General features: G+C 38.7%; 1 long non-coding RNA gene across 1 annotated transcript; it reads right to left on the reverse strand.

Moving 5' to 3' along the window:
• Positions 1-674: 674 nt before the first annotated feature.
• Positions 675-24,206, reverse strand: LOC124267861. The gene is made up of 4 exons (XR_006896143.1): positions 24,011-24,206; positions 17,052-17,060; positions 1,166-1,168; positions 675-685 (listed from the first exon to the last, which is right to left on the reverse strand). It is a non-coding gene; the product is annotated as an uncharacterized LOC124267861 (long non-coding RNA).
• Between the last annotated feature and the right edge of the window lie 1,103 nt (positions 24,207-25,309).

Below are 25,309 nucleotides of genomic sequence, written 5' to 3' on the forward strand. Positions count from 1 at the left end.
CAACCATGTCAACAAGCCTGACTACCGACTTTTGAGGGAAATATATATGACGCGCTTTGAACTCTTGATGAGATCATGATCGATCGTACCAAGGAAAACCTGGGAATGAAACAGTCAAGGTAACAACAAGTACCATCTGGTATGTGTTTCGGCATGACAAAGACTGGATCGCCCTTTAGACCTTCCGGGTCAACCAGGTCAGCAAGCCTGACCACCGAGCCCATTAGACGCCTTACGAAAGGTATGGTTTGTTTAGGTCAGTTCTAAAATGGATTTTCAAGTGTCGTTTTAGTTGTACAAGCACGCAAATCCAGTTTGGATTATGATATACATAATTTATACAATACAAAAAAGGATTGTGATATACATAATTTATACAATACAAAAAAGGATTGTGATATACATAATTTATACAAAACAAAAAAGGTCAGAAAGTATCAAGTCTAACCACACCGCTCGACTGTCAACCATCAGTGCACTTATACAAGATACAATACAATTGTTTCCATTTGTTCATTTAAACAAAATTTAAAGGATATATTTTGTCAACAATGGCACTGTGATACTTCTTCATCACTCTATCTCAGTAATTATCGTAAAGTGAAACCTTTGTTTCAAACGGAAGGATATTTAACCGGTTTAATCGATAAGTGTTTAGTTAGAGCTTATTGTAAATTCAGAATAACTCTGCATAATTTTAATGCAAATGTTTGTCGCAGGTCCAAAAATAGTGATATCATTGTGATTTAAGAGAAGAAGAGGCCGAATGTCATGTATTATTAATATGTAAAAATATTCTTATTTAAGGTATAAATTTCTCCCACCGCCAGCTAATGATAAATCTTTTAAACTCTGATAATTCAGATCTGATCCGTGCTGTTGCTGTATTTTTCAGAAATGTGTTTGCATTTCGAAATGTGTAAACAGTCATCAAATTTCAATATGTTAATTTGGTACTGGCGTTTGTACCAGGAGCCTTGAACCTGGAGTACTGAAAATCAACTGCCTGAATGTCTGTCTGTCTAATACAACATACACTTTAACCTTGCATGTGTCTTCCTTGTACAGGCGAAACTATTAAAGTACTGTAACACATTTGTAAGAAGGCTTTTGTAATATCTAGTTTAAGTAAATAAAACATGTGCCATTACAGTTGGACGACCACATACTTGTTTCAACAAAAAGAATTTCAATTTCATTTCATATATATGTTAGTGTGTACATTGTACATTTCCAGCCAATGGATATTGTCAACAATGTGAAAATGCCCCTATAAAATGGGCAAGAGAACACATGCTTGTGCAGTCGTTGTTTTCCTAGATAACAGACAATGTTTTATCTCCATCTGAAATAGGTGAGTCCTTTGATTAATATTTTGCATGTCTCCCCAGGACACACTTGTAGCCTTGTTCCCTTGTACCTATGCTTTCATTACTTGGGTAGCTCGCAGTAATATAACTCGGTTAAACTCAACATTGTAATGTTTATAACTTTAGCTCTAAACTACGATAGTTGACGAAATCTCAGGTTTACTTTGAGTACCAACAATATGTGAGCCTGGATCTTTGTCTCTTTTAAATGCTGCACTTCTTACCTTTTAATAAAATGTGGTGCTATTAGGTAAAGAGGGGCGTGCTTAAACCTTCCCGACAACGCGGTTTCAACAACGTTTGTCAGTTATCCATTCACGTATATTTTAAAATCTTTTTACCGTTTTCATCCAATGGAATATATTTTGGCCGATATTAGAGACTGATATTTCTTTCGTTGACGTTTGAATTTGCATATCAGAAACTGGGATATCTGTTTTTATCTACTCAGAAACCAAGCATTACTATGTTATGTTTGATGTACGAGAATCCTGAAATTACTCGCTCAGTCTATATTACTTCAGGCCATTCATTTATAGCTGTTATACAACCCATGATGGATCTATACATTTACATCTATATATTTGTCTTACTTCTTAACACATTTCATTATGCTTTGCTGTTTCATTACGATTTATCTTAAATCCACGCCAGAGTATATGCTCAACAAACTATTATAAATCCACAATTAATCTTCAGCATTAAATTCGTTAGATGTAATGAATGCGTATTCGAAATGTGCCGAAAACACTGTTGTCTCGAAATGAAACCTTGAATTGTCAACTGCGTATTCCTTCTTTATGCATCACAGGGGTTCAAAAACCCCATCGCCCGACGCCCGGGACAAGTCAGTTTTCATTTCGGGCAATCAAATAATGGTATCTTACTTGTCCGTGGGCTACTAGATAATTTCCACTTATTGTTTCAAACTGCAAATAAACTTTGTTTTAATTTCATATCTGCTCAAAATGTAGCTATTAAATTTCGCAATGATAATAAAGTAGAGTATTCTTTCTTTGCTATTTATCACTTTTCAATAAATAGTCCAGTAAACATTAACATCACATACCATGTTGATTTCTTCTTTCATAATTACATCATCATAATTATGTCATAAAATCAGGGCAAGTCAAAATTAGTCACGACAAGTTACTTTCTTAAAGTCACTTGCCCTGTGGCAAGTGGCTTTTTAAAAAACATTGAACCCCTGCATCGTTTTGGGCCTATATCGAAACCAGTAAAATTCAAATAAATGAAGACGAGTACCACATCGAGTAATATGCCCCTCAGTTACGTGAAAATTATATACCCACAAAGTATTACTTATTGTCTTCTAAATCTTAGTTTAAAGGCAACAACGCAACAAACGATTGTACCATAATAAAGAATCTTGCAATGCAAATTTATCATGCAATGCCAATCCGTAGAACACTAACTTGAATGTCAACATTTGATCGAAGTATAACAACTGTCTATGACATGTATGTACACATATGTAGTTTTCGGCCGATGGCCCACACTGATGTAATAAAGACTTGAATTGAATTAACTCAAATATTTGATTTAGTCCCTTCAACTTCGACACAACAGTGTTTGATTGTATTTTGTTTCTTTAAAGATCGGGACATTTAATTAATGCATTTATATTTTTGGCTGGCATCCATCGTTTCCAGAGATAAATATGTTTTTGATGCTCTAGGCGCCAGGATGAGCAGTCTTACTGTGTTGGTTCTGACATTATCCCTCGGCCTTGGTGAGTACCGTTAGTGACCCGTGAAGATCTGGGTTACAATTGATCTTCAGTAACCCATGCTTGTCATAAGAGGCGACTAACGGGATCGGGTGGTCAGGCTCACTGACTTGGTTGACACATGTCATCGTATCCCAATTCCGTACATCGATGTTGATCACTGGATTGTCTGGTCCAGACTCGATTATTTACATACCGTAGCCACATAGCTGGAATATTGCTGAGTGCGGCGTAAAACAGCAGACCAACGAGTGTCGTTAGTACCTTGGCACCTGTATGTATGGTGTCTTCTTACTGACCATTGTATTACAGTAGAAATGCAAGTTCCTTTGACTGATTTCTTACATTTATCAAATATTTCGACTTGGCAGCGCTTCCCGGCATAATTCTTGAGCTAATGATAAGTTCAACCAACCAGACTGTCCCAGGACTACACAACCTCTCCCTGCTGCATTATTTCTAATCTGTAAAGAATAAATAGTATTGTGTGCCATTTACTGTACCCTCCAGCTTATGCCACGTTTGACTGTCGACGTCCTAACCAGGATTGTCTGAACAGCGGGACCTGCACCTTCACTTCAGCAGACTGCATCTGTACCTCAGCATATAGTGGATATGACTGCGGCCTTGAATTAGGTGAGTGAGTTTAGTTTTACGCCGCTTTTAGCAATATTCCTGTAATATCACGGCGATGAACACCCGAAATGGGCTTCACACATTGTACCCATGTGCATGTACGCATGTATGTATGTATGTATGTATGTATGTATGTATGTATGTATGTATGTATGTATGTATGTATGTATGTATGTATTGTTACGGTTAAATAATTGCCGTGACAAAAGGTTTAAGAATCCCCTTTGAACCAGTAAAATATAACACAGACAAGTCTAAGATATTCAATAATATATTGAGCAAACAATGAGCAAGATACAATGAATCACAATACAGATTTCTAGTACCGTGCAATTGAGTCACAAATCTAAAGTAATGGGTCACAAATATGAAATATTAACTCACCAGAGTCTTGGCATTATTCTAACTGATGGTAGTTTACAATGAGAGCATTCAGGCTCGCACTGTCAATCTTGAATGTAGGTCAGACGATGACAGACGGACGAGGACGGTAGGCAGGTGACGGCAGAAAGACGCACACAACTCCAGAGATATGCAAAGTCACGTGTAATTCCGTGTGTAAGTCCGCACAACAACCAGCCTTTATATATACTGACACAGATTCTTGAACATTCTTTATCCACTCAAAACTTTCCCGAAATCTGTGGAAAACTCAACGACATGCCGTAAACAACACATAAACAACCGGTCAAGGGAGGTAACTCTGGAGCGTACCCCAAAAAGGCGTGCCGCTAAAATACTATTGCCATATATGACGCGAAATGCAACCCACAACCCACACTCAAAACTTAAACATTGTGACTCATAATTATTATCAACTAATCAATGTTATTACAAATTACAAAAAAACACACTCTCGTAACACTCTCCCTCTTAAGGAAAAGAAAGTTTCACAGAAACGTTCTGTTACAATCATAGCAAGATAACTAACATAATAAGATGACATGTAATGATATGAATAACATGAGAAACATCTTGCAGAATTACTATGATATAATGCAGATACAGACATACAGCATCATCAAGTCATTATACATTTACAATCTGGAAAGTGCATCAGCACAAACATTGTCTTTGCCTTTAATGTGTCTAATCACAAGATTGAACCCTTGCAAGGTCAAACTCCACCTCATAAGTCTTTGATTCTTGTTCTTCATTTTATGAAGAAATGTCAAGGGATTGTGATGTATGTATGTATGTATGTATGTATGTATGTATGTATGTATGTATGTATGTATGTATGTATGTATGTATGTATGTATGTATGTATGTATGTATGTATGTATCTTGACTGGTGAAGGAAAAGAATGTGAATAACATTAGAATCAAGAACACGTTTTTCTTTTGCCAGATACCGTTGACAAGCTCAGCTGTACTAGTACTACATGTGTCAATGGAGGCACCTGCTACGACGACGGCACCGGAGCCAAATGCTACTGCGACAGCGAACACTACAGCGTCAGCTGCGAAAAAGATCGATGTAAGCAAGCGGTTACATATATTGTACCTTAATGTAACTATTATTGCTAAAGCAGGACAAACCCGTGAAGATCCGGGTTAGAACTGGTCTCCACTAACCCATGCTTGTCGTAAGAGGCGATTAACGGGATCAGGTGAGGCTTGGAGACTTGGTTGACACATGTCATCGTATCCCAATTGTGTTGGTCGATGCTCATGCTGTTGATCACTGGATTGTCTCTGGTCCACTGTCGATTAATTAATATAGCTGGAATATTGAGGCGATTAACGGGATCGGGTGAGGCTTGGAGACTTGGTTGACACATGTCATCGTATCCCAATTGTGTTGGTCGATGCTCATGCTGTTGATCACTGGATTGTCTCTGGTCCACTGTCGATTAATTAATATAGCTGGAATATTGAGGCGATTAACGGGATCGGGTGAGGCTTGGAGACTTGGTTGACACATGTCGTCGTATCCCAATTGTGTTGGTCGATGCTCATGCTGTTGATCACTGGATTGTCTCTGGTCCACTGTCGATTAATTAATATAGCTGGAATATTGAGGCGATTAACGGATCGGGTGAGGCGATTAACATGTCGTCGTATCCCAATTGTGTTGGTCGATGCTCATGGATCACTGTCGATTAATTAATATAGCTGGGATTAACGGGATCGGGTGAGGCTTGGAGACTTGGTTGACACATGTCATCGTATCCCAACTGTGTTGGTCGATGCTCATGCTGTTGATCACTGGATTGTCTCTGGTCCACTGTCGATTAATATATAGCTGGAATATTGAGGCGATTAACGGGATCGGGTGAGGCTTGGAGACTTGGTTGACACATGTCATCGTATCCCAATTGTGTTGGTCGATGCTCATGCTGTTGATCACTGGATTGTCTCTGGTCCACTGTCGATTAATTAATATAGCTGGAATATTGAGGCGATTAACGGGATCGGGTGAGGCTTGGAGACTTGGTTGACACATGTCATCGTATCCCAATTGTGTTGGTCGATGCTCATGCTGTTGATCACTGGATTGTCTCTGGTCCACCGTCGATTAATTAATATAGCTGGAATATTGCTCAGTGCGGCGTTAAACACCAAACAAACAAACAAACAGTTAAAGCAGGACAACATTTTACAAGAGTTGAACAGAAATGAATACATAGGCAGACGAAGAAACAGACAGACAGAACATGACATCAAGACATAATTGTCTGACACTGATCTACTTCAGATTCCCTGAGCTGCGTAGCGGACCTGATGATAATAGGGATCAACCCGTACAGTGCTGCTGGTTACGAGGCTTTCGTGGAGGACAAACAGGGCGTGACTGGTTGTGACTCCCAGGCAGTGCCGACTCCAGTATCCACCTTCGACAAGATCCCTGACAGCTGGGAGGGGCATTACATCCAAGTGGAACATGACAATGCAGCATGCGGATCCAGTGTGCCCGTCATTGTAAGTACAAACCATACATATATACAAAATGTCTGGCCAGCAACGATCTCTTTATCAAAGGAGTGGCCCAGTGGTTAAAGTGTCCGTTCGTGTCGCCGAAGACACGGGTTCGATTCCCCAGACGGTTACAATGTGCGAAGCCCCTTTCCGGTGTCCTCCACCGTGATATTGCTGGAATATTGCAAAAGCGTCACTCACTCACTTTATTAACGTATCTGAACCCAGTGAGTGAGTGAGTTTAGTTTTACGCCGCACTCAGCAATATTCCAGCTATATGGCGGTATCTGAACCCAACAGCTGGGAGGGGCATTACATCCGAGTAGAACATGAAAGTGCAGCCTGCGGTCCCAGTGTACCCGTCATTGTAAGTACAAAGCCCACACGATGCGTACGAGCACAACGAATCCGTTTATGAACGCAAAAGAACCAAGCGTAATTGGCCAGGGTGGTGGTCCATGCGTTCACTCGTCACGCGAACGAGTAGGGATTGATCCCAATATGAAAACAATATATCAGGGCCATTTCTGATGCTACTGTTGTGGAATTTTGCAATAGTGTTGGACTACTGCTAAAGACAGCGTGATACCCCACTCACTCACTCACTCACTCACTCACTCACTTGAACCAAACGTACAATCCCTCTTGCGCACGTATTATTTACTTCTGCAATTTCAGTAGGTATCAAATACGTTAGCAGGATGGGCAAGGGGAGAGCACGTATAATGTTACGCAACTATACATGTTCGTTAACATTCTACCCGAGTAACGCTTTACAAATTGAAAATATGCAGGTACGTTTGACTGAACAGGACATTCTCTGATAATTTTGCTGTGGCTATGAAGTTGTTGGGTTTTGTTTGTTTTTTTTGTTTATTTGTTGTCTGACGCGGCATTCAGCAATGTCCCAGCTATATGGCGGCGGTTGGTAATTAATCGACAATCCAGTGATCAACATCATGAGCATCGATGTACGCAATTGGGATACGGTGACATGCGTCAACCAAGTCAGCGAGCCTGACCACCCTTAGTCGCCTTTTACGACAAGCATGGGTTACTGAAGATCAATTCTAACCCGGATCTTCACATGTGTAGCTGTGAATGATATGTAATTTCTTCTCATAATATCAATGCAAGTTTATAATATTACTTCACGTTTGAAGATGTTTAAACGTCAAACCAAATTAATACATTACAATATTTGTCATATAATGACATAGTTGATCGAGGACGGACGTTAATGATTCCAGTTTTCGTCATGTTCTTGCAGACCGGAAACAGGAAGGAGTTTGACCGTGTGGTGGTGGTCAAATACAGCCCGGGCCAGCTGATCTACATGGATGACCGGTACATGGTTAAGTGTATCCTAGAGAGCAATGTAGCCGTTGACAGCAGCATCGTCAAGATCAACGCCACAGGAGGGTAAGTAGACACAGAATACAACGACGTTGTTGCTTATGTAGAACGCACGTAATCACTTCGGACGTGTAATTATAAGATCGGGGAACATTTCAACTCCCCATCATTAACGGTACATGTGAGAGGTTAGTTTGTTTAGAACTCACCGTCAAGAACTTGCAAGTAGACCTACATGCAGAACGCACCACAGGAATATGAGTACAGCACAAAAGGTCTTTAACAGTGGAAGTCGCGGTGGTTGAACGGGTTAGGCGGCTGTGTGCTGGCCATAAGGTGCCTGACTTTGAGGGTGTAGGTTCGAATCCCGGATGGGACTCAACACAATACAAGTACAAGAATCTGTACTTTAGAAAGTGTAATCCTAATATAACAAATGTTACAAAAGCAACATAATCTGATTAAGGGGATGTTTGAGAATGGGAGGATCCTTCAGATCTGTATAAAGACAATTCGTTTTCGTGACACATCGAATAACTTTCACAGGATGGAGTGGCCAAGTGAAATCAAAGCGAAAATCTTAATTCATGCCCGGATGTCCGGCATTTGAATGTAATTCACATCTACGTCGTTTACGCCATTTTCAAAATTACTTCTGACCAGATGGTCTAGTATATGCCCATGTTTATGAATATTGTGGTATGAAGGAGTATAATAAAGAGTTTATCCCCAGGAACAGCCAGCACGTAGTGTCTCGGGAGGACGTTGCCCAGGCTGTGGACTTCTACCTGTTGGTCGGGGGTTCCTTATACAACGGAGATTTGGTTGACCCTGGGACTGAACTCAAATTCTTGTTTGGGGTTCAAGGAGGTAGTGTTCAACAAATATTCATATCCACCATTCTTTTCTAAAATGTCAATGATACAATGATACAGGACTATGATACGGACAGTGTGCTTTAACATGTGTTTGTAACACCTCTGTACTATATATATATATATATATATATACTGAACATAATTGAAAACGCACCAGTCTAAAATTGTCTATATTTTCATCAAGATGGATTTCAGCATGACAATGATCAATGAATATAACTAACATGAAGTCGAAGAGCATGTCCAGTTGAAAAAATGCTTTAGAACCAAATTCCTGTCCACAGTATGACTCTTAATTCCAAAGAGCACAGCCTAGCCATGAAAAAAACCGCGAATTCCAATCTGAAATCATACTGACTGTGACATTAAAAGCAGGTGTATGAGAACCATGGCTTCACTAACGATTGTGAAACGAGGACAGAGATGCCGAGGTTAACACCTCACGAAAGAGAACGTGCACTAGGCATGATTCAGGTTGGTACCAGCAGCAGGGATATTGCTCGACAACTTGGACTTGGCCACTACACCATCGTTAGGCTTCATAGACGACATCAGTAGACAGGCAGCACCCGTGATCATCAATGACCTTGACAACAACGTGTTACGACGCTCCATCAGGATCGCCATATTGACCTTGTCCATATCAGTGATTGAACACTGCCGACTGCCAGGACTGCTGCAGTAGTTCAAGGTTGACGTGGGGGTCATCAGCGCTGACTCCATGCGACGCCGTCTACACGCTACAGGGCTCCATGCTCGACGTCCTTAAGTTTGACCAATTCTGTCTGACTTACAGACACCGTAATGAGCGTATACAATGGGCTAGCAGGAATTTTCAGTAAAGGTTACAACAATGGCATGGTGTGGTAGTCACTGACGAGTCACGTCTTCATCTACATAATGCTGACGGCCGACTACGTGTTTGGCGTAGACGTGGTGAACGTTTTGCTGATGAGCGTGTGGTTCAGGCAGACCTTCGGGTGGTGGGAGTCTCATGGTCTGGGGTACAATAAATTGCAATAACAGGACTGCCTTCATGTCTTTCAAGGGAGAGTTAATGCCCTTTATTGCCATGAGCAGATTCTTCAGAATCACATCGTATCTGTCTTCAATCACCACCAAGATGTCCATACTTTTCAACAGGACAACGCACGGGCACACACAACAAGACTTTCCATGCAGTATCTGGCCAAGTCACACATCCAGGTTATTCATTGGCCAGCACAGTCGCCAGATATATCCCCCATGGAGCACTTGTGGGACGAAATTGGAAATTAAGCGGCGACAACAGATGCGAAACATCCGGGAACTTGAGGCTGCACTACTGCAGAAGTGGAATGCCATCCTCAAGAACTCTATTCGGACGCTTAACGTCTCCATGAGGAGACGTTGAACTGCATGTGTCAATGCAAATGGCGGTCACACGCGATATTGACTTTTCGATTTGACCCCACGTGTGTATTTAATCCTTTCTGACTGTGTAACATTTCAATGAATGAGCGTCTTTTCTGTGTTGTTGTTTTTGTCAGTCGTCCATCTGTTATTATCCACTCAAAAAAAATCAATACCTTACACGTGCTTTTAATAATCTGAACTTTTATAAGTGGTGCGTTTTCAATGATGTTCAGTATATTATCGTCCTGATGTCTGGAAGTAATTGAGTATAGATTGAGTTCTTGATTTCTTGTTATATCATGTAATTGTGCCACATCGTAAAGAAATGCCTTTCCAAAAACAAAATAAAGCATTGAAGTTTTCATAATTCAAACACAAGATGTGCCCCGTGTTCTCAGTTCCCAACAAAAAGACTGACTGACTGACTGACTGAGTTTGGTTTTTACGCCGCTTTTAGCAATATCCAGCAACATCACGGCGGGGGACACCAGAAATGGGCTTCACACATTGTGCCCATGTGGGGAATCGAACCCGGGTCTTCGGCGTGACGAGCCAACGCTTTAACCATTAGGCTACCCAACCGCCCCCTAACAAAAAGAACCTTCAAAGATGTGGAAATGTTGGATGTAGTACCCTGCGGCTTTTTGGCATATCATTGTTAGTTATGATGGACAATGTGTTCCAGTGTACACGTCGCTACGAGTGGAGGGGGGCGAAGCCAACAACACCCTTTCCAACGCTGCACAGACGCTCAAGCTGATAGAAGGAAGGTAGGTGGCGTGCACAGAACACGTCGTTACAGCGTACATCTGGGTCTGTGGTGACGGAATGTAGGAAGTGTTTTTAGAACACGATGTTACAGCGTACACGTCGTGCAGTGATGACGGAATGTTCCATCCTTCGTTCTGTGACACCAGATGCTTGCTAATGAAGGAGCTATTGTTATAATTATGGAAAAATACTTTCTTCTCAGGTGTTGCTCCGGATTTGTTCACGGAATATTTTGAATGTAAAAAATCTCTATAGTATATCTATCAGCTCCTCAATAAGCATATGTGTGCTTCCATAGAGAAAATTTAAAGTTGTCTACATCTTCGGACACTTTTCACAAAGCCAACATTTAATATACTACATAAGTTTGCAAAGCATCATGACATTGAAAGGTAATTTTGCAAATCGTGTGCATCTTTTGAAATAGACAATATTGTGTGAAGACATGTTGTCATTTGCGACCCACCGACAACAAACATCACGTAAACAGGCAAAAAGCACCTGACTAAAATGAAACGCCAAAATATCACGAAAACTGATTCATAATCGAAACAAATACATCTATCAACGGTGCGTATAAAATCCACGTCTTGCGATCACAGCCTGGTATTATCGTCTTCATCTCCCGAGAAGCGTCTGGATGATTGCCACGGGAAGACTGTTCCACTCTTCAGTAAGAACACTGCCCGGATGTTGCAGACTCGCTAGAACGGCATGTCGTGGTGGAAAGCATGTTTTAAAGTGATTCATTCCTCCTGGTTGTTTCAGCTGTGTGTACACTGACGGGCTCCCTTTCATCTCAGGGGCTGTCACCCCCGACATTTCCGACAGTAAACAGCTCACTCTGCTGATAAAGGCCTTCCACTTTGACGGAAATGACGAAGTCATCTTCTCCTTCCGGGTCAAAGTCTGCGTGGCGGCAGACAACTCGGCCTGTGACCCGGTAGGTTGCAACGTTTCGTCACTATCACTGAAGCTGAATGATTGAAATATTCAAACCGCACCATCCAAAATTCAAATCACTATGCTTTGATAGATGAAATGGCCTAAAATAAAGGAAAATAGCAAAAAGAATGGTTTACATAAGAACAAAAGGGCCTTCAACTTGGAGGGGTGTGTTTGTCTGAGCACATGTAAACCGGTACGTTGTAACTTTTATGAAACATAGATGTATGGAATGCGTACATTTTGAATAAGCGATTCGTTCATTTATTCATTCAGCTGAATTAGAATAGTAACCACACCAACGCTGATTGCAACTATCTAAAACGAAAACATTTGATGAACAGTATGGATATAGCACCGACTGTTATGGGCATTCGTTGTGTGCTATGCTACGCAAATGAACTGAGGAAGCCTTTTCCTGAAAAACAAACGGATAACGTTACTAAAGATGCGCCTCTCTGGAAAAAATCGAACTGGTTACCCTTTTCAGAGAAACCATAGTACATCCGAAATAAAAACAGTGACCAAAATATAGCCCATCCCTTATTCACACAACGCACACGCACAAACAAACACACGATAAAACATATTACACACACCGCCTGTCCCAAATCATCAGACCCGTGAAGATCCGGGGTAGAATAGGTCTTCAGCAACCCATGCTTGCCACAAAAGGCGACTATGCTTGTCGTAAAAGGCGACTAACGGGATCGGGTGGTCAGGCTCGCTGTCTTGGTTGACACATGTCATCGGTTCCCAATTGCGCAGATCGATGTTCATGCTGTTGATCACTGGATTGTCTGTTCCAGACTCGATTATTTACAGACCGCCGCCATATAGCTGGAATATTGCTGAGTGCGGCGTTAAACTAAACTCACTCACTCACCCTAATCATCACTTCTCCTTCTATTTGGATCTCAAACAGGAGTTGATAACTTGGGTATATCATTGATATCATCTTGTTTCATGCATAACGTGTATTCTTGTGGGTCAGGTAAACTGCACCACATCCAACGGTGAACGTGGATACGGCAGAAGGAGAAGAGAGGCAGGGAACGAGGTGAACCTGTCCAAGGTGGTGAAGATCCGTAGTCAAGGTGAGATGATAAACCTCAGTTTAAGTGATTATAGTATGTTTGCAAATATTATTATAAAGTACAACTGATGCAATAGCAAAATCCTTATCATTCACAAAGTAATAACTCGTATTATTTGTATTAGCTCGTATTTATCTCTCAGACAACTATGACAAAATGCAAATGGATTTATTTTTATGATACGTTATATGCATAATTTAACTGGATATCAACATTGACATTGTTTTTGTAGATATCTGTAGAAAAATACCGTTTTGTATTAATATCACTCAAACATTGTGGCCGAGCTGCTCAAATTTGCCTCAGTACTAACATACACTTACTATTTTCTTATACGTAACAATCCACTCCGTCAACACGATGTCAAATCTTTTGCAAAGGCAGAGGCACTTCCCAATTGTGTTTTTCCCTTTCGAGTTGATGTACAGCTCTCATGTGGGAGGAGTGAGTGAGTTTAATTTCACGCCGCTCTTAGCAATATTCCAGCAATACCACAGCGGGGGACACCAGAAATGAGCTTCACACATTGTACCCATGAAGGGAATCGAAACCGGGTCTTCGGCGTGATGAGCGAACCCTTACACACCGCCTCTATGTGGAAGGAAATAACATGCATGGAATATTGCACAAAGAATGATCAACAGAATGTAATTTGAAAATTTTAAATGTAAATTTATAACTGCACGAAAAAGGCATGACACAGCAGCTGATTGTGCATTTCTAATGTCAGATGAAATAATTGTTAGTGAGGCTCATTAATAACACATTAAATTATACTGAAGGACACGCTTATTATGAGCGCCAGTAGAGAAACTCTTTTGACCATCCACACCCTTTTCACAGACAGCTCCAACCAAACCACCATATCTGCCTGTGAAACATCTTGGGAGATTACAGCAACCCTCTCCGTCATGGCCGTGGCTATCTTCTTCCTCATCGTCATCTCTGCTGCCCTCACCGTCATCATTATCTTTCTCGCCAGCTTTATTGCAGCTGGGAATCCAAGACTGATACATGTACGTATGCAAGGTCATCAGCTGCCGAGAAAGATATGTAATTCTTAAATGATTAAAAGAAACACGGACCCTTCAAGGTCCGAGTTAGAATATTGGCCTTCAGTAACCCATGCTTCTCGTAAGAGGCGACTGACGGGATCGGATGGTCACTGGTGGTGACTGGCTCGATCACTTGATTGACAAATGTCATCGTATCCCAGTTGCGTAGATTGATGCTCATGCTGGTGATCACTGGATTGTCTGGTCCAGACTCGATTATTTACAGACCGCCGCCATATAGCTGGAATATTGCTGAGTGCGGCGTAAAACTCAACTCACTCACTCACTCAAAAGAAACATGCTTTTTCTATTAATTTCAAGAACGATGAAGTGATGTTCTTCTAAGGTAATGTTAACTTTAATTTTATTTGAACGCATCAGAAATTCAACACAACTATTTTGTTAAAGATACACCGAGTCTTGTGAAGGACGTTCTGCTGACTTTCGTCCATGCAGCTACAAAACGCAAGAGGAAAAAGCAAAGTCAAAAGACAGAGGACGTTGTATCAGTTTTTCTTACATAACAGGTAGAGTACGACATTACTCTCGTTCTGAGAACAAAAATGTGCCTGTGACAAAAACGTATTGTTGTGGGAAGGCTGCACCAACCTTGTTATACAACCAATATGACGTGTGCAGCCTCCTACCAATTGGAATCGGACCAAATCTTTATCGATCGTATGCGAAATTGGGAAAGAAGAGAAGAGGAACCTAGTGAATATTTTCAAAATGACATAAGTCAATACCACCTATTGGATGCGCAAACTGCAAAAGAAAAAGCAGAATTTTCATGAAGCCACGTTGTCCAAGCCAGCTGGCATATAAAGTCTCTCCTTCATGAAACGTTTGCATTTTGTTTCTACTGACATTGCAATTATATGTAAGCATCACGACATTGCATAAAATATTCGATCAAAGAACTTGGAATAAATATTATCATCAAATAATGTCAATTAGAAAGTCAGTTTATTAATTGAAAAGTCCACGACAAACACGCAACTGTACCTTAGGACCTTAGGACCACGGGTCTTAAAGCTGAAGACACTTCTTCTCTCCAACTGGGTCCTAAAGCTTCATTAAATTCCGTACAGACAGAAATATATAACAGATAAAAAGAAAACATGAATAGCAAACAAACTACAACACCAATTGGAGAAATTAAGTACCAAACTAAAGGAAGGTGCCAATAAACATGTACAACCAGAAATGTACAATTCCGAGGCAAAAATGACAATATCAGAAATATGTCCATAGAACTGGAACTCGCTACTTTGTGAAGATCTAAAAGTTTCCAGTACACGAAGAACCCTTGCCTACCATACTACCATACGAGATACCTAATAAAAGCATTGGAATATGCAGTTAAACTGTCATAGACTCAAATCTATTGCAAAACCCTAATGAAACCCAAAGGATAGTCGTGATGACGTGCTGAGTCGGGCGAGCGGAGAAGACGTGACGGTCATTGGGCCGTGAAGACTCTTGAAGTTGTTTTAGTAAATAAAATAGAATAGAACCAGTTAGTTTTCAGAGAATGATTGATTTGTTGACAATTTATTAGTAGATATCATAGTATCAGTTGACTAAATGCTCAATTAAAATTCTTCTCCAAATTGCCTTCTTTTAAACTTTCTGACGATAAATGGTAATTGACACAGATCACATATAACCATGGAGCGCAAAAAATACAAATAATGTTTAGGACGATTCTGCACATGTCAATACATCCAGATGCAACACGAATCCTCTTGGAGATATTGCTTTCCTAACAACTTGTAGATATTTGCCGATTGACATAAGCATTGGCTAGAGGTTTTAATGTTCAAATATGAAACGAACGATGTATACGGTGTTTGAAGTGATACTGAAACAGTTTTTGCCGGCTGATCTGGTATATAAGTGAACAGCAACAATAACCTGTCACAGAACAATCCATCCCGTCTGTATCAATACATGTGCACATCTAGGTGATTGATGTTTACTGTAGTGACATCCTCGTAACCGGACGGGGTGTCAAGATACTTGAGGTGGGTGAAAAAGTCCCTTTCAAGATTACTCCCCTGCATAACGATGTGAATAGAAATGAACATATGAGTGTGCGTGTGCGTGTGCGTGTGCGTGTGCGTGTGCGTGCTAAATCTGACTATTGCAAATTAAGTGCTAATCTTCTGAGATCCCCTGCTGCAGCTTGGCATGGATGCCCGAGTCAGAGAACAGTATACTGGTTCAGAGCTGACCAGTCTTTGGTTTTCTCCTCAACCCAGAGCCAGGACAACAACAAGTACCATTATGTTCTCGGACTACTACACCACGGGTGTAGTTACATAGATTGAAAAACCAGCATGAAAGAGCTAATACATACCCTGTTTGTCAAGAGGTTTTCAACAGAAATATCAACTCCCCCAATCCATGAACTATGGTTGTCAACCATTATTTAATATCCTCCACATTGCATAAATGATTCAACACTCAATTACATTTGGAGGCATACTTTTATTCCAAAGTGGTAAATCTTACTCAGGTGATTGATAAGTTTTTGAAAAATAGTTGTGCAAGTAAAAGGGCTTTTGTTATATTCACTTTAACATGTAAATAATACATGCGTGATATTCAAGTTGGGCTACGAAATCATTTTGTGCACAAAAAAGATTTTTTTCAATTACCTTTCACGAATGAAGTGTACATTTCCATGCAATAGATATTGTCAACTTTATAAAAGTACACCGATAAAATGGACAAGAGAACATATAGATGTGCAGTTTGGGATATCGTAAAGTTTTTGGAAAACAGACAACTGAATTTATCTTCGTCTGAAATTGGTAAACTGATCAATAGTTTGTATGTCTCTTCAGGAAACAATGGCAGTGTTGTTTAACTTCAACCACCTACGAAAACTCCAGTAAAAGTATGTTTTATTCTAGTCTCACAAACATGACTCAACTCAGCATGTGATGTTTAGAACTTGAGCAACAAACTGACGTAGTTTACTAGTTTTCAGTCTGAGGGCCCATATAAAAACTATATGCATTTGGCACACCCTCTCTTTAAATAATGCACAAGTTGAATTTCCGCAAATAAGGAAATATATATATAGGTTTCCACTCTTACACTTAAACAAGTATTTCACAGAAACACCTTATGTATATGTATGTATATGTATATCCATGTATACGGAATATATTAATGCTGCATATATTTATAAATTCATATTTATATATTTATATATACACAACTTCCTACTTGCGTCTGTTTGGATCGTTCACGTTAAGAGATAGGGTTAGATGGATATGTAACTGGTAGGGATATCTTAGCGACTAAATCGCCTGTAGTTTCATAAAGTGATGTCAGATCGGTGATACAGATTTGGCCCCTCGAAGGTCAAGGTCAGGAACGCAACACTGCCACATTACCTATGACGTGCGATAAAACAACCGTTGTTGTGTATGTTGGCTCCTCTTAATGATGACACATACTGCAAGTACATAATGGGGCATGGTCTCCAGTTTTGTAAATCTCGTATTAAATCCTGATTGAAACTTTTTGTCAAGAACATTTTACGTTCGGGTGCTTGGAAACGAGTTCATGGGCGGATCCAGGAATTTTGAATAAACCCCCCATTGGCTTTGCCAACGCAAAAAAAATCTTCAGTGTGGTCTTATGTCATTTTCAAAAGGGGGGGGGGTGTCCAACCCCTTGAACCCTCCCTCTGGATCCGCCAATGGAGTTGGAACGTAGGTTAAGATTGCGTTCAATATTACTTCCACTTTTACAGTGAGGTGCATTGTCTTGTATTTGTTGAAGCTAATGCTTTTGCGGTTTAAAGGCACAATGTCACACATCAAACTTATCATCCCTTACGACTTGCCTGAAACCGATAATTGAAACTTCGAGGTGAACAGCTTCCAAACAGATAACACTTGTCATGTATAGAATTATCAGTGGTGTCGGTGTTTGCCGAACTGGTTTCAATCACAAGTTGTGCGTAGGATATTCGTAACGAGCGCTCCAAGGGACACAACTCTATGGGGTTCTCTTTAAATCATGTTCGGCCAGTACAGGGTGCGAGATTCGATTTAATGCAACGTTGCATTAATTCATTCGAACTTTTAATTTAGTATTGTAATCTAAATGCGTAATTTATTTTGGAATAAATTGTATGGTAGCTTCCCTGAGGGTTGATAATTTGTATTTCTGAAAGAAATGCATTATATACTTTTGGAGAAGTGTGGTGCCTTTAACATAATTACTCCACTTATCGCAGGGAAGGTAAAGAAAAGTATAATCTTTCTTACATCTTTTGACACAGGGCAGCCAGACAATCTGCTCTGCCCATTTCATCATAGGTGCTAGTTTAGTTTGAGTACTAACACACAGAACCAGCTTCACCCAACACTGGCTCCCATGGTAGATATCGCTTGTGTAGATATCATAGATATCGCAACAACTGAATTGTCATAATGCTATTACATCATCAGTTAATGATCTCACAATGCTTTGACATCACTTAGAACACAGCTGACAATGCTATGACGTCACAAAGTTTATGACATCACAACGCTATGACCTCACTCAGATTACTGCTCAAGAAGCCTAATGGCAGTTTTGGGTTCAAATAAATAAATTTTATTGATAATTGATGAAGAATTATTTTGGATGATAAATAAAATCTCACCCTCGTGTCTTCTGCTATTTATAACATATCAACTCTCGTTGAGTAAAGTAAAAATGTTTGTAACTTTAATGATATGTTTGATATCAGAAGACACTTGGGTGAGATTCTCTATAATACATGTATATGCATAAAATATTTACCGGCGGTTGTGAAATACATGATCATATAATGTTTTAGTTTGATTTGAAAATACCAGATCTAAGAATGTCATAAGAAAACATAAACAATATTTGGGTGATAAATCATTGTCAGATGTCCAGACTCGATTAATATACAGACCGCCGCCATATAGCTGGAATGTTGCTGAGTGCGGCGTACAACTAAACTCACTCACTCACTCAGATGTACAAGATTAGAAGCTACACTCCCACCCTACAAGTGCCTTCAACGTACAGGAGATTTACTTCTGTGATGCCGAAATTAAATATGTAAATAACATATGCCCATAAAACACACAAGATGAAATAACATGAAACAAACAACATCTTTTTTTTTAGATAACAGGGTAGGACTCCTAAATGCGGCATTTTTAAAAACAAAAAGTACGTTTAATATTGTGTTTCAATTACATTTCACATATGCAGTTACAAATAATATACATATAGCAACGGATATTGTCAATTTGTTTATTTGTTTTTAAAATGATACTATAAATTGGATAAGAGAACATATGTTTGCGCACTCGTTCATGGTCTGGAGAACAAACAACTTGATCTGAAAAAGGTAAGCCCTTTCATATTTTGCATGTCTCGCCATGGAATAATTGAAGGCTTGTTTGTCGAACCCAGCCTAGGTCTTTCGTTGTTTATTTCTAGCCTATTTCAATTACGCATGACACATTGTGCTGATTCTAACTGAACATTGTGGTTGATATAACATTCGAGCAAACTACCATGATCTAGGGATCACGTTGACAGCGATGTTTGACCGATGTTTTCCACTACACATATTTTATTTTGTGAAAGGGAATGAATCCTTTAAACGATGACACATCGAGTTGTATGAAAGGACATTCCTTATTTGTTGCCTAACTGATGTTTCAATTCAATTTCTTTTATTCAGGGTACTGAAGAGGCCACAGGCCTATAGTACAATACAAGTGTGTACAGTTACATGGTATTTAAAGCAAAGTTTCTACTGTTGAACCCATGATAGATGTACATTGATAGGTTTTTAACAATTTGTAGATTCGTTGCTTTCAACAATAACCTTAATTTATATTCACAGTGATTGATGCGGTAAAATGGGGGTATATATAACATTCTTAAATTGTGAAAATGCGGACAGACTAATATAAAATGATACTCACCTTCTATCACCCCTAAATCACATAACATACAGAGTCTATTTTCTCGTGGAACATTATGATATCTGCCCTTTTCTATATTTAATTCATGGGATGTACATCTTAGTCGTGCAATAGCTGTCCTAAACCTTTTGATGTTAACATCAAGGAGGTAATGCTCTACTGTAAGATCTGATTTAAAAGTGCTATATAATAAGGTTTTGGGTGACAGAGTTAGCGAGGCAGTGTTACAGGTTTAATAAAAACATTTGGGAAGCTAATACAATCAAGTTTAAAAGCATATCCGAATCCACATGTTTCGAGAAACTGATGTTTCGATATGATTGAACTTATTTCTTTTGATGTTTGCAAAGGTTTCAGCCAATCCTTTGAGTGTGTTGATGATCCACAAAAGAATTGTAAAACGAAATCTACCTTAATAGTAATGTCGTAGGCAAGTTACGAAAATGGAAATTACATAATTTTAGATATAACTGTTGATGACATAAGATTAACCCTTACAAATGTATATGGACCGAACTCTGATAGTCCTTCCTTTTATATATCTTTATTTGATAAGATTGTAAATATGGGTAACGATTCAATTGCAGTATGTGGAGATTGGAATCTTGTCTTAGACCCCTCCATAGACCTTGAAAACTATAAATACATTAATAACCCACGGGCTCGTAAGACTGTCTTGGACCAAATAGACAATTTAAACTTAATAGACGCATGGAGAGAGTTAAACCCTAAAACAAAAATGTATACATGGTGGAAAAAGAATCCTCGCCAACAAGTCAGATTAGATTTCTTCTTGGCAACTGAAGACCTCTTTAACATAAATAGGAATATATCCATCATACCTGGTTATAAAAGTGACCATTCTGCTGTAACGTTATCTTTATCAACACAAAAAAATATGGAAAAGGGAAGCGGCTATTGGAAGTTTAACACATCATTATTGAGACGAGAGGGATATATAACACTAGTAATTGACTTATTTAATGAAACAAAACCAGAATACGCAGAACCTACATATTCAGATGAAGAATTAGACGAGATTAATGATGAACACTTACGTTTGACTATCAGTGACACTCTATTTTTAGAGACATTTTTAATGAAACTTAGAGGAAAATCCATCTCATACTCTTCATATCTTAAGAAAATCAGAACTGCAAAATATAAAGAACTAGAGGAGAATATATGTCATATAGAAGATGAAATAAGAAGTAACTTCCAAAACGTTAATGAAACACTTCTTGCTGATTTATCTAAAAGTAAAAATGAATTGTAAAAAATGAAAGAAGAAGAAATAAAAGGAATCCAAGTTAGAAATAGAATCCAGTGGTATGAAGAAGGGGATAAACCTACAAATTATGTTTACCATTTAGAAAATAGAAACTATACAAACAAACTTATTAACTCCCTTATTAGTGATTCTATGAAAACCTGTATAAATCAAATTGCGACATAGATGAAGACATTAAAGCTGTATTCGAACATATTGCTACTCCTTCTTTAAATAAAGAACAGTCAAATGAACTTGAGCGCGATATTAGTGTTGAAGAACTTTCGCATGCTGTTAAATCAATGAAAAATAACAAAAGTCCAAGTTTAGATGGCTTCCCTATCGAATTCTTCAAATTTTTCTGGAAAAATTTGAAAATTTGGATTCACCGATATATAAAAGTAACTTTCAACCAGAATTCTATGACTACGACAATGAATAGTGGAGTAATTACATGTATCCCTAAGCCAAGTAAGGATAGAAGATACCTAAAGAATTGGCGACCAATCTCTCTCCTAAACGCATTGTATAAAGTTATAAGTACTTGTATAACAAACAGGATTAAAAAAACTTTGAATTTTCTTATAAACGAAAATCAAACAGGATTCATTCCAGGAAGATGCATTACGGAAAACATGAGACCTCCTTATGACATTATGTTTGAAACTAAAAGGCAAAACATAAAAGGTTTACTAATCTTAACTGACTTTGAAAAAGCTTTCGACACCATGTCAAAATTATTCATTAAGATGGTCCTAGACAAGTTTGGTTTTGGAAGTAACATTCAAAGATGGGTTAACATATTGATTTCTAATGCATCCTCGTGTATGATACAGAATGGTCACTTGTCCACGTTTTTCGATAATGAAAGGGGATGTAGACAGGGTGATCCCATATCTCCATATTTATTCTTATTGGTAGCAGAAATACTAGGAGTAATGATCAGAGACAACCACAGAATAAAAGGAATTGTTTTAAACGACATCGAACATGTTATTGGTCAATATGCAGATGGCACTGAATTATTTTTGGACGGTTCCGAGACCTCTCTTAATGAAGCTATGAAAACTTTGCTTTCCTTTTACAAGATGTCAGGTTTGAAAATAAATATTGATAAAACAAAAGTAGTATGGCTAGGCTCAATGGCAGGTAGTAAAATAGTCCTATCCCAGGACTATAAGATGGATTGGCATAATGAGAATTTCGAAGTATTGGGAATCAAATTAAATGCTCATTTAGAAAACCTATGGATAATTAATACAAAGAAGAGACTCGAAAATATAAAAAGAATTCTACTGAATTGGAAAAGACGCAATTTAACGTTGATAGGGAAAATAACCGTCGTTAAAAGTTTAGCTTTATCCACGATTGTCCACATCTTCTCTTCTCTCCCTAATCCCCCAAAAACATTTATTACTGATTTGAACAGATTATTCTTCAAATTTATATGGAATGATAAAATTGATAAAATAAAACGAATTAATTTAGTACGAAGGTACGAAGAAGGTGGTCTAAGAATGGTCGACGTGAAAACCTTTATCGACTCTTTAAAACTTTCATGTTTGAAGAGATATATTTCAAAACCTAAGAACTATGCTCTCGCCGGTTTCCCTCTACAAAACCTTCTTTTTTTAGGAGCCAACATCACAAAAACATTATAATATTAAAAATCCATTTTGGAAAGATTCTCTTGATGCCTGGCATAGATATGTTAAAAGATCGATATGTAACAATAACGACATTAATGAAATACTCATGCAGCCACTATGGTTAAATCACCAGTGTAACCAGCCAAGTTTGATCATTCATAACTGGATTAAATGTGGAATAGTTTATATTAAAGATATTTGTAACGACCACGCATTTCTAACATTCGCAGAACTTAAGGCAAATTTTGGTATTAAAGTACTGTACTTGACTTTAATCGTGTTCTCCTTAGTATACCCAAACAGTGGAAAGAAGTTATACGAACAAATAACAATTTTAATATACCGTCGTTATCTATGTGCTCTCCTTGGAACGATTTGATTAAACCTAGTAAAGGTTCTATGATAATTTTATATCTGATTATAACATTCTGAATGTGTGTCTCAAATGGAACGGGGAACTAAATGAGTTGTTAAATTGGAAAACCATATTTTCACAATATAGACAAAGCACTAAAGACACGAAACTCTTAGAATTTCAATATAAGTTTTTGCATAGAGTCATTTACACTAAACGAGAATTACTAAAAATGAAATTGATAGATAATGGCCTATGTACATTATGTGGTTCAGTAAGTGAGGATATTTACCATGTATACCTTGATTGTCCAACCATCAAAATGTTCTTGTCAGAATTTAACAATTTTATAACTCAAGTCCTTAGTAAAACGTATGAAATGTCAAACCATGATATTCTATTTTGTTGCAATAGTAACCACTTACTCAACCACATGATACTATTGGCAAAGCACCACATTTTCGTAATGAATATAAAAGGACACAAACCTAGCTTCACCATCTACAGAACATTATTAAAAGATGTCTACGAGATAGAGAAATGTATCGAGAAGAAAAACGATAATATGAAACATTTTTACAGAAAATGGAATGTCCTAGATGGAGTCCTGTAATTTATTTTTTAGTCTTTTAATTCTCTGTAATATTAGCTAGCATCTCAATTGTTAATCTATATTCCCAGTACCATATGTTATACATTGTCTGCTTGTTATTATGCAACCTGTACCATTCTACTCTACCCACATATCATGTTCAAATGTAACCAAGTAAAGTGAATAAAAATACTTTACAAAAAAAATAGTAATGTCGTATCGTTATGGAAAGGGCTTTTTTCGAAAAATTTTAGGTACCTTCCAAACAGTTTCTTTCAATGGAATAGCTGTTTGGAAATGTGAACACATTCAAATTTAACATACTGTAATGTGTCTATGCCCATGCTTTAATAGATGCTGTTTTTAGCATTTTTACTTTTATCTCAGAAGATTTCAATTTTCCTATCATGGAGAACCTTATAATCATTATATGTCACAAGTGTATCGTTGCTGATCCCTGCATCACACTGTGTTGTTGCATATGCTCCTCAAAGAATACGTGGCGGTGGGGTAGCCAAGTGGTTAAAGCGTTCGCTCGTCACGCCGAAGGCCCGGGTTTGCTTCCCCACATGGGTACAATGTGTGAAGCCCATTTCTGGTGTCCCCCGCCGTGATATTGCTGGAATATTGCTAAATGCGGCGTAAAACTCACCTCACTCACTCTCAGAGAATACAAAGTGACATCATATCTTCTTGTTATTCAATGCGCCCTTGCAGATTTTTCAATATTTAAGTCACCTCCGAAAATCACATTCTATCATATTTTTAGGATAATCTTTCCAATAAAGAAGTCTGTCAGACATATGATAATAAAGGCTATTGAAAGGATGAATGAATAAATTACCCCGGATAACCCAAGCTGACAATGAGGCGACCCGCCATATGACTTATCCCACCGGGTACCCATTCACTGCTTGGTGAACTGAGACACTTGCCTAGGGTGAGACCACATGTATCACGTGTGATTCGTTGTGGGGCAGTGCGGAAGTTGTCACCATGAAGACACGGTCACCCATCCAAGACCTCTCCTTGACCAACGTTGCTCAATTCAACTGATATATGACCTAGGCTCTAGCTAGCTGGTCTATACGGCATTGTCCCTGGCATCGTGTACAGTCTGAAGTCTTTAAGTCTTGCAGTTAGATAACGGCCCGTAGCATCATTCTGCTTCGAAGTTTTTCCAAGTTTTTCTGTATATTCACAACACGAACCTTCTATTCAATAAAAGATATATTTAGTCAATAACTAACGAGGAATGACAGATTATAATAGATATATGTTATAAGG

This window comes from Haliotis rubra, unplaced genomic scaffold, assembly GCF_003918875.1.
Source record: "Haliotis rubra isolate DU_JTF1 unplaced genomic scaffold, ASM391887v1 Scf1340, whole genome shotgun sequence".
In the NCBI taxonomy this organism is placed as follows: Eukaryota; Metazoa; Mollusca; class Gastropoda; order Lepetellida; family Haliotidae; genus Haliotis; species Haliotis rubra.